The 11,658-nt window shown below is 31.0% G+C and overlaps 1 pseudogene; it reads right to left on the minus strand.

Annotated features, from left to right (window-relative positions):
- LOC106794771 (kinesin-like protein KIN-14M) overlaps positions 1-10,693 on the minus strand; it is a 32,328-nt pseudogene extending 21,635 nt beyond the window's left edge.
- Between the last annotated feature and the right edge of the window lie 965 nt (positions 10,694-11,658).

The raw sequence follows: 11,658 nt of genomic DNA on the forward strand, positions 1-11,658 counted from the left end.
AGAGGATGTCAACCTTTTTCATACCTTGTCCATGGTGGTGCTAGAGGTGGCATTATCATCAGTCAAGATTTATTGTTTTTAACTTGCGATGGACAATAGCCCCAGGAACTACAGAAGGTAGTGTTTTGTTTTTCGGATCAAACAATAAAACAAACAAAGGGCTTTAATGGAAAAGTGCGCAAAGGGTATTTTAATGATCTTGACAAGGAAAAATGAGAAGTTAGGAATGAAGAAGGGTTGAAAGAGAAGGTGGTTTTGGAGATGAAGAGGGATTGAGAGAAAAACATCAACGATTTTGTTAGGATTTTTATTTTTATTTGTAGTTTTGGATACTTTATATTTAACATCAAGTATTTCATGAAGGCAAATATTGTCTAATAAATATAATCTTATATACAATATAGGGTATATATTGAATTGGTGTTATCAATCACATGTACATCTTGACTATTGTTTAAGAGAAAGGTCAGAAAAAAATAACATAGTTGAATCAACATCATTATCAATGTGATTAGAATGATAAAAAACCTAACAAATGAAATCCAAGACATCACATGATAATTAGAAAAATAAAATAACAATAAAGAATAGAAATATTAAAAATTAGATATACATAAATTAATATTATGTACAGAGAAAAAATGTCCAAACAAAAACATTTTTGTTGATCCGGAAAATATCATAATTTGTGCCTAAATCGAGACCAATCTAGATTCAAGTGTAATTTAAAAATCACAATTCTTAAGAAGAATAAATTATTCTGCATTGTGAAACATATTTAATGATCTAGCATGAAAATACATTGCAACCATAAATAAATATTGTTAGCTATCAACAATAAAAGCTCAAAACAAAAAAAAAAATCTGTCATGTTGCTCTTAGTTTAAGCAATTTAAATGTTTCTAGTAATTAAGTTGATAGCAAAAGATTAGTTCCCAATTCAATATTTTTTTTTATCAAATCAACACAATAACTTGTGTTTGCATTTTTTAGCAAGTGAAGAGAAATAAAAAAATCAAGGTAAGGTTTAGAGGAGAAAGTTGATGGAATTTTTTTGTACCTTGTTAATGCTTCTGTCACCAATTTACGTAGAGGATATCAACCTATTTCATTCCTTGTCCATGGGGGTGCTCATGATGGCATTATCATCGGTCTCGATTTATTGTTTTCTACTTGCGATGGCCAATGGTCACAAGAGCAAGAGAAAAATATTTAAAAGTTTAAAAACAGCTTAAAACTTCTAAAATATATGGCCAATTAAGATTTTTAAGCCAATTTGTTATGATTGTCGGTATAAGCCCCTTTTCTTGTAGTGTTACCACCGTAACATTTGATTAATTTTTAAAATCTATCACAATAAATTCACTACGTACCTATAAGAATTAAAAGAAATTATCAAGTATAATGTAGAAAAAGAAGAAAAAGATGGATTAAATTAGCTCCAATGTTATTAAATGTATTATACTAACATAATTAAATGTTATAATCATAATTTTTAAATTTAATTTGTTTTATATATGTTTGTATTTTTCTTTTTCAAAATGATTTAAAGCTAAATTTCTTTAAATTTAAGTAAATAAAAAAATTGTGTCATACCATACATTTTGTTATACTAAAAATAATTTTTTCAAATCTAACATTCTTATTTATACATTTGACTTTTGTTTTTCAAAATGTTTTTAAAAAATATATATTTACATTTTTAATTAAATAAAAAAAATTGGCTCATACCATAGATTTTATCATACTAATACATTTCTTCAAATCTAACTTTCTTAAATATGTGTTTGACTTTTACTTGTTCTAAATAGCTTATTTTTTTTTAATAAAATAACAAACAAGACAAATGTACCTATTTATAAATATTATATTAATAACATTAAAAAGTATTCTAGAAAACCATTTAACATTGTATGAGTATTTTATTACAAATAAAAATTATACCTATTACTAGTATAAAAAATATGAGTAGCTCTTGAGCACAAAAATGGATCATCAATATGGATAACAATGGATAGGATCTCAAAAGGGTACTATAGAACCATTCTCATACGCCTGATAAAAACAATATTTGTATACGCCCCATACATGTGTTGGTAGAACTTTAATGTGAGAGGAGTGGTTCATTTCTATAAATTATGTTTTTCTCGAGGGATTTTTCCTTCATTATTATATTATTTAATTTAATACAAAAATATAATTAATGTATAAATTTTAATGATTTACTAAGTGACGTGTTTTAATTAATTAAATTCACATTAAATGTTTCTTGATAAAATAAATAAATAAATAAAGTATGGATAATAATTATAATTAGAAATTGAATATAGCAAATGAGTTCGATTCATATCATTCATAAGCTTGCATTGTGTTGGAGTGTACATCCACCTTTTAAGTATTTGACGAAGAGAAATATTGTCAAATAGAAACAAACTTATACAAATAATCGATTCCCAGATTTCTAAAGATTTAGAAAAAAGTATTAAAAAAAAACAAAAAACATTGTTTAGATTTTGTAACGTGTACATTATTTTATATATCATTTGTTTAAAAAAAATTATATTTGTATTATTTGGGTAATTTTTTTTTGTATTAAATAGGTAAAAAATTCTACTCATGTAAAACACAAACTTTTGTAAGTTTTGTTAGTTGAAATAAAAAAATTTGTTGGGTCCCATATCTCATTTAATGTTTGTCTCTTGATATTGTAGTTTTCAAAAAAAAAATCATCGATTTTTGGATAATTACTTGACAGTTTGTTGTTTTGCTTGCTGGATTTCGTTTGCATGGCTCGCGTTTTTGTGATTTTGGATTTCGAGTTTGAAATTTTGGTTTTCTTTGCCACGATCTCAGTTATTTTTTATTTCATTGTGATTTGATCATTTTTTCCTTTTCCGTTTAGGTAATCATGATTGTGTAATAAAGCACGCACATAAGATGGCCATGGTTTGCGAAGCATAATTACGACGCTCATTATTTCTGATTTGTTATATCAGTTTTTTGTACCTCTTTTCTATTTGACTCTCATTCTTGTGTATAAATCACATGAACTTGTTGGAATTAGGATTTAATGCTTGAATATGAAATCACCTTTGTTGTCCATTATTGCTTGATGAAATGTCAATTTGATGTGTGCCTATTCGATGATGTCCATAGAAAATCTCTTCTAATGAATTTAAGAACAGATAATTGCACTAAAGAATTTTTAGAGAGAGAGTGTGTATGTAAGAGAAAAAGAGAAAGTTATGGATGGTTTTGAAATTGAGCTTTGGAAAGTTCTGATATTATGAAAACATTGATTATAAATCAAAATGTTAATGTATGAAGTGCATAAAAAATGAGTGCTAATTGGTTTCATTTGATACCTTCTTGTTGTATGAAGTGCATAAAAAATGAGTGCTAATTGGTTTCATTTGATTAGACTGCTGGCAATACAGGTAAACTTTCTATTGCCCCATGAAAAAAGGAGACATTTAACTGTATATCATTTTGTTGTTGTTTACTTTATCAAATTACTTTTTATCATGCACAAGTGTGTATGCACATGCTGCTCTCAAAACCTATTTGTGATTGAACTTTTGATTTATCATTGTGATAGTCTAGCAGGCCAGTCAGGCTGAATTCTAGGTAGCATTGTAGATTCATAAAGAAGTTGAGCCAATGTTCATTGGGTAGATACTGATGAATGAGAAGAGCTACACCACTACAAATAACATATCCAATGGGTAGATACTGATGGTCATGCATTTGACAAAAAGGAAAAAATATAAAGAAAAAGAATTGTAAAATAAAAATAATGGCAAAAGATATCACTAGAAGTCTAGAACTACATAGAAAAAAAAATCATGAAATAAAAAATATAGCACCAACTAAACTGTACAAGGGCAAAGTAGAGAGTTCTCCGTTATTAATTTTGAAGATCCTTTAAAGATTATTTCTTTCTTCTTAATGTTTGGCTCCATATCCAAACAGTTCTGCAAATGGGGCTAAGACATGCATCTATGTTATTAAAATAACTCCTACACACAAGTAGATAAAGCAAAGTTTGCCACTTCAAAATGACACCCATTTAAAAGAAGGGAAAAGTGTCAATGAAAAAATAAAGGAACCAACACTACTAGAAAAATATGATTTGACGACGCACATTCTACGTCGGTGTTGAAGAACCCGTCGTAGTTGTCAACACGGTGGCATTTACGTAATTATATAAGTTTTTTATGTGGCGCGTTTGTTGTACAACGACATTTGTCTATAACCCCGTCGTTGTAGTTTTGATGGAAGTCATCAAAGACAGTGCTTGTAGGTACACTGTCCTAGAAATAGTCACATACAAAGTCGGTGTCATTAAACACCGTCGTAAATTTTGTAGTTTATATAGTCTCGCGGTAAACACCCTCTCTCGTACCCTCCAAAAACCTAGCGCCCCCGCTATTGCCTGAACTACTTCATCCGAAGTCGTGCCTTTTTGAGTGGCGTTGCCACCTTTCGAGTGTTCCTGAAGGTAAGGATGTCGATGTTTTTGAGTTCTGTTTTGGAAATGGTTCAATATGTTATAGTATTAAGGGTTTTTGAGTTGTTCTTTGGTAATGCTTGAATATGTGATTATCGACTTGTTCACTTGCCCTGACAATGTCATCGTTCAATATGCAAAAAGGATTTGAAGCAAAATAAGTGAAAATCGTGCCCTTTTATGTTTAATTGTTAGTATTTGAATTGTTTGTGGTTGTACCTTTACTTAAACTAGAAACCCTCTTTCCCAATTGGTATCCCATTTGATTTCCAAACATGCTCTAAGACGCTGATATTGAGAAAGTGATTTTCGAACATGCTGCAATCCCTTTCCACTCATTGTTCATGTTACTGTACTAGTGTTGTTCACACTTATCGTGGGGAAACTCTGCTCGGGAAAAATGTATTGTGATAACCATCCTTTGAAAAAAATAAATTGTGTGTAACAAGTTACTATAGTATACATCTATCAACTGCAGGCTGCTATTTGGAACTAAGTACGAAAAGGTCACTCATAGAAACTAAGTACAAAACGGTGCGTATCTTCTGAATCTGAAATACAGTTTTGCATCTGTTTCTATTGGTTCCAGGCTGTTATTATATGGGCTCTCTTCAGACTTTTTCGTATTGTCATATTTCACACCTGTGTTTAGTTCAAATTGTCAACTCATAGAAATAATGTTATTTTGTTCTTCAACACCTGCATAATATTAAAATTATGGTATGCAATTCCTAATAATAAAACCAATCTTCATATATTTTTAATTTTAAATAGATATTGTATTTTTATGATAGATGTGTCAACATAGATCCAGAATTCTGGATGTTGATTCTGTCATTGTTAACTGTGGCTTGTTAGCTATTGGAAATTTGGTTTTGTACTCATTTTATTAGATTCCAATAAGATTGTCTTAGTGAATGATAACTTTAATCTAGACCAAAAAAAATATTGGAAATTTGGAATAGGGAAAGAAAGCCATAGAGAATGGGCAACGACATCTTATATCAGTACATGCGATTTGCCTCTGTGTCCAACTTGAAAAATTGTGAAGAGTGTAAAATTTATTATCTCCTTAATTAGGACAGCATAGCATCACCTTCATATATAGCTAAAAGATGCAATAGTTTGTTACACCTTACAAGACAATAGAATAAACACTAGAAATTAGTTTGTTACACCTTACAAGACAATAGAATAAACACTAGAAATTAGTTACCTGCTATTTGCAGGTTGATTTAAAAGAAATGCAACCTCTTTAGCACTATGAACATCCACTACTGTGAGATCAAAAACTTGTGTATTTCCATTTGCGTCATGTTTGATTGTATATTGTTTTCCAGGAGTACCATTTTCCATGCGTGTTGTTGTAGATATCAGATCACGGATCCTTTCATTGTATATTTCCAACATTGACACCTATAAATTTTGCAAGGAAAACCTTATCAGCAATTTTGTGTCATATTTAAAATTTTATACACATTGCAATGGTGAAAAATCAAGAAGAAAAATACTCTGTTACCTACATTTCATATTTCCAGCCTTGAGGTTGTTGAGACTGCTTTGTTTGAAATATTTGCTCTAATGAACGAGGTATCAAGCCCTTCTCCTCCAGATGTCCAGGCCTTCCCATCATTGTATAGGTTTTCCCTGACCCTGTCTGACCATAGGCAAAGATGCAAACTTGGAAAAGAAAAAACATCACCATATTATTAGACATCAATGTATATAGTATATATATTGATTTACAAACATTCATGCTAGAAAGGAAACATCCAACACCAAATCTAACAGATAGACATGTGTCTCATAACACTGATATGTCAGAACCAAAGAATCAAAGGGCAAAGAAGGGCAAAAATACAATACAACATGAAAGTGAGTATAGAAAATAAAGGGTTTTAGAATTCTGCTTTTCCAAAATTGACTAATAATAGTGCATTAAATGGTTGATCCATATGTATATACGATTTTAAATGAATAGTGCTTTAGAGATGACAGAAGAACTTTGAAATTACCTTGTAACCATCAAGAGCACTTTGTACAAGCTGTGAAATTTCTACAAAAACTTCTTCTTGTGATGCCTCTGGTGTAAAAACTTTATCAAATGTAAAAGAATGTTTTTGGCCTAAGAACAAAACAAGAGCAACATGAGTTGATATTTTTACAGCACAATCTAATTCAAGGAAAATGAAATAAGAATTGTTTAAAATACATGATCACAACAAATATACCATTTTGGGCTAGGTCAATGGCTCGTCCAGAAGTTTCCATTGATGTTGGATGACTGAAAATCTTGCCTTCTGTGCTACAACTTTCATCAGCTAATAAAGGCCTCACTCGACAGAATACACGAATGTTCCCTTTTAACTCCTGTTAATATGAAGATTATTAAGGTGTCAATTATTATTTTATTATTATTATCAACATTTTGGTTCAGGGAATTACCAAAATGGTATTATGTAATTTTTTCCTCAGCCTCTCCTCTTCTATAAGTATATATTCTGCATCTGCTAAGCGTCTTTGTAACTCATTCACAAATTTTTGTTGTCCTTTGTACTCTGTCCTTGTCTCGTATGCAGATATATTAGACACCTAACAAGGAACAAAATCTATGAATAAGATAAATAATCATCATAATGTATATGTCAAGGACCAACAAAAGAATTAAGCAATTAGGTAAAATTTCACATTCTTTATCTAACAAATATATCAAATGGTTCTATACCTAGTAGTATACAACTTTTAAAAAAATTCTTGATTACCTGCAGTTTCTTCTCCGCAGTTGCTAGTTGCTCTTCCAATGCCTTTATCTGATTATCTTTCAAAGAACATTTTTCCTGGAGGATGGAAGCTCATCCTCTCATGACTCCACAATGACAGAATGGTGTGATATTTAATAAAAATAAATAAGGTATACAAACCAACCTCCATATCATTAGCTTTTAAGGTCAAGCTGTCCAATTCAGTGGAGAAGTGTTTCCTAGATTCTTTAACTTTCTCTAATTCATAACTTAAAGTTTGTACTTGATATAATTGCCGGTCTCGCTCATCTCTTACTTGTTGCAACTCTCCTCTAAGAGAGGAAACTTCTGTAGCCAAGACATCCTTCTGTTTTATAGCCTCCTCTTGAGAAGACTAATAAAAGAAACATGGAAACTAGGTAATATACCAGCTGCATGATAAGTAAGAAATAAAAGAGAACAAAAAAGGCAGCAAAACAAGTTCAATAACTAGGGTCATCGGAATTTTTTTGAAAGATTAAGATAGTTATCTTAAATCTAAAACCAAAAATTACATGTGCCTAAAATTAAGATAAAACAATATAAAATAAAGTATTACAACAACTCTTAAAACTCTGCAATCAACTAAACTTGGCAGGATATTAGCACTTTCAATTCTTTGATCCTTCTTAACAAGGATTCTTATGAGATCTTTAGGGCAGATATACCTTAAGATCATATAGTTTGCACTTTCCACCACTAAAAATAATGCAGAAAGACCAAAAGCATCAGGTCCTGTAGGAGTAACATCTTGTTACTCTATGTTATTTTCACTAATATTCCAATTTCTTTAATATACGAAAAGTGTTATTAAATTCTTGCTCATGTTTGTATGTTTATTAATAAAAGTTTTAAAATGATTTGGATAAAATGGTTTTTTTGAAATCAATCTTGGTTAAAACTAATTTTGAAGTGATGATTCATTTATGTTTTGTTAGTAGTAAAATTCAATATTTTATCCAACAATGCAAACATTGTCAAACATATTGCTTCAACTTAAAATCCAATTACTTTGTTTGAATCCTAGTACATAGTTGTCTTAAATACTTGAAGGGAGAGTTTTACTGTCAATAATGGTGATCTGTGTTGGAAATTAAAGATTGTCTCAAGTGGAAGATACATGTGATTAAGACAAAAAAACTTAAAATCCAATTATATATTCATATACAGCATGACATTAACTGGAATGACAAGCAAAATTTTACAAGATAGGCGTACTGGATGAATAAATGAAATTGTTGGTTGTGAAATAATGTTATTTTCTGTTATGTTGTATAATTTATCCCCTATAGGTTATTAAAATTTTCCCATTGTCATTTCTCAGGTTTTTTAAACATAGGACAACCAAGTGTTATTGCCATTGAGGATCCACAGGTTTTGTTGGAAGAACTGCCTTTTGCTTTTATAAAAATGAATATTTTCTTTCTGTCAAAATAAATAAAGCAAGAAAGTGGACTGTATATGATGGATTTTTCATGATTTTCCTCTTGCTTATGTTTGCATTTCTCAGTTATGAGCTTATTTCAATTTACTTGGGAGGAGTTTTTTTTTTGTTATGGGTGGGGATAAAATAGGGGGTTTGATTATTGCTGTTGTCAGTTTCTTTTAGTGAACTCTTGATTTTGTAGAGGATATTGAACAATTATGTCGTATTTTGTAGCTTCTTTGAATCTCTTTTGCTTCTCTTTCCACGCTGCAGGATATTTGATAATTTTCCTTTAGTCATACTTGTTCTGTCAGTTGCATTCTTCCACAACCTTTCTCTCTTTATTTGGTCTTTCTGATTTTTCAAAAACAGAATATTTGGAGTCACTATTTCCATTTCCAAAGCCACTAGTCCCATGCTATTTTGGAGCAGTTGCTGAATACTTTACCAAGGAATATATTAAAAGTGGAAATTGGAGATATTTGGGAACCAAAATTCTAGGAAAAAACTATTCATACTAGGGTAGTCTACGGCAGATTATCTAAGCTGGGGTTGAATAGTCTTGAAACTCTGTCTTCACTGCTTTCTTTAGTAAATGCCTTGCAATTTTTTTTTATAATATGAAGTTGATTAGCACAAATTAGTTTGTACATATTAGGCAAATTTTTGTCATAGATGTGGTTGATTGACTAAAGTTTTATTATTTTTCTGGCTGAATTAGGCACCAAAGAATCACATTGTGAAGAACTCCTTTAATTATTTGCAGGTTTGTTTATTTTTTCTAGTAATTGGTATTTATTATAATAGTTTTAAAAATATTTTTCAAATTCCACAAATGACAAACATGTATGATGCCTGAAAACATGTATGCGTTTTTCCTTTTTATTCATGGCATGTAATTGTTCTTTTGAACCCTCTACTATGATCTTTATTATGTCCTTTTGTCGCAATATCATACAATTACTAATGGAAATAGCTGACATGCAATTTTAAGGGGTTGCATAACGTGTTATTTTGGTGGTCTTCTAAAATGACCCTTTGTGACATATAGGATCAAGACGTATGATCCATTCAATTCTTTTTACTAAACTACTTGACCTTTTTTAATCTTTCACGTCATATTAAGCAAGTATTTTTACATGACTAACTTAGCAACATATGATATCACGTCATAATTGTGTGCCACATTAGTTATTTTTTCTGTTAGCATTAGATGATAATAACTAGGACTTGCTTCCAGCTTATATATAACAGCTATTTTGTCTTTTCCTCATGTTGTTCCTTTAGAAACCTCTTCCGCACCACCGTGGAATTTTCCTGCTCCTGTTGCACAAAACACACACTATTTTTTTGGCTCAGCAAAAGTAGATATATATTATATATATAAAAGAGTACGAGAGGTACTATAGGTACAAGTATAGTTTAAACACATAGCTGGTTCAAAAGATGAAATTAACATTTAGCTATTATGGACCAGATACACCCCATAACTTAAGTACATATATGTTGCACCTCTTGGAAGAGGTCTCAGCATGTACCCTCCTTTTCTAATTACACAAAGGCATCTGTCAAATTGGAAGACCACTGATTAAAATGTGTATCGAAATCTTTCTCCATAGCTTTAAGCCCGGACCAGACTAGAAGAAGCGCTTCATCCATCAGCTTGCTTGCATTAAAAGTTTGGTTATCAAAGACCACCTTATTTCTATGTTGCCATATGGTCCTTGTGAGGGCTATCCACCAATAGCTCCATCTTATATCTTTTGTTCGTGTAGCATTCCTTCTGCTGTGCTGCATGAAATGATCTTTCTGTTCTTTCGGGAAAGCACCCACTGAATTAACCCATGAGAGTGACTTCCACCACAAGGGGAGGACCTTACTGCAATTGAAGAAAAGGTGTGCTGCAACCTCCTCCGAATTGTTGCATAACGGGCACATTGGGTCACTTATCTCTACTTGTCTCCCTCTTAGATTCATCTTCGTTGGTAAGAGGTCTTTGATAAGCCGCCATGTAAATACCGCTGCCTTAGGTGGTATCTTAAGTTTCCACAAAAGCACAAAAATCCCATCCTCTGTGTCCCCCCTTATTTCCTCTGCTTCTATTATAATTCACGCTTGTCCTTGTCCTTGTGCTGGTTCTTTCAACATAGCATTTGCACTTTTTAATCAGAAGTAGCCAAGACCAGGTACAGAAAGTACCATGTTAGTTAAAAAAAAAAACTTTCATCAATTATTATGAAGTTTATTCAGTAGAGTAGCCTTGTAGGTGAACTATGTGTCAGCATTTTGAAGTTTGATTCTCTTTTATATTGATTGAATAGTTGTGTGTCGAAACTAGAAAGGTCAGTTCAAAACTTCAAATATTCAAAATGAGTATCAGGTAGAAGCTGCAGCAGATAGTGTTTTGGACCAGCCTTGATTTGGGAAAAAATTTCGGTAATTTTTTAGTACTTAATTTCTTCTAGTTCTCCTCTACTGTTTTTTTTAGAAAAAAATAAATCAAAGAGTAGAGTAAAATTCACTAATCATCTTAGTTGTGAAATTACACAAAATTTTCATCTTTTTTTAACATTTTTAGCAACATTTGAGGAATTAGTGTAATATAGAAGAAGTGTTGGTCTAATATTTTTTAAATAATTAAGAAAATTAGTATAAATGTAAAAAAAATGTATAATTTCACAAAAACTCGTGGTTATAATTTTTTTTTAAAGACATGTTAGAGTAATTTACTCTAATACTAATAACCATACATGATCAAAGTCTTATTTTAAAGGAAAAATAGTGCATATATTCTAGGAAGCAATTATTTGTTGCTTTTTGTTACTTTGGTTCTTTGATGTGAAAATGTTGGGGGAGATATGTGTACTTAACACGCTTCCCACACTGTAAAAAACAAGGACTCCACTTAATCAGATGTCCACAATTTTACTACTGTTACTTTA

Source organism: Glycine max, chromosome 10, assembly GCF_000004515.6.
Source record: "Glycine max cultivar Williams 82 chromosome 10, Glycine_max_v4.0, whole genome shotgun sequence".
In the NCBI taxonomy this organism is placed as follows: Eukaryota; Viridiplantae; Streptophyta; class Magnoliopsida; order Fabales; family Fabaceae; genus Glycine; species Glycine max.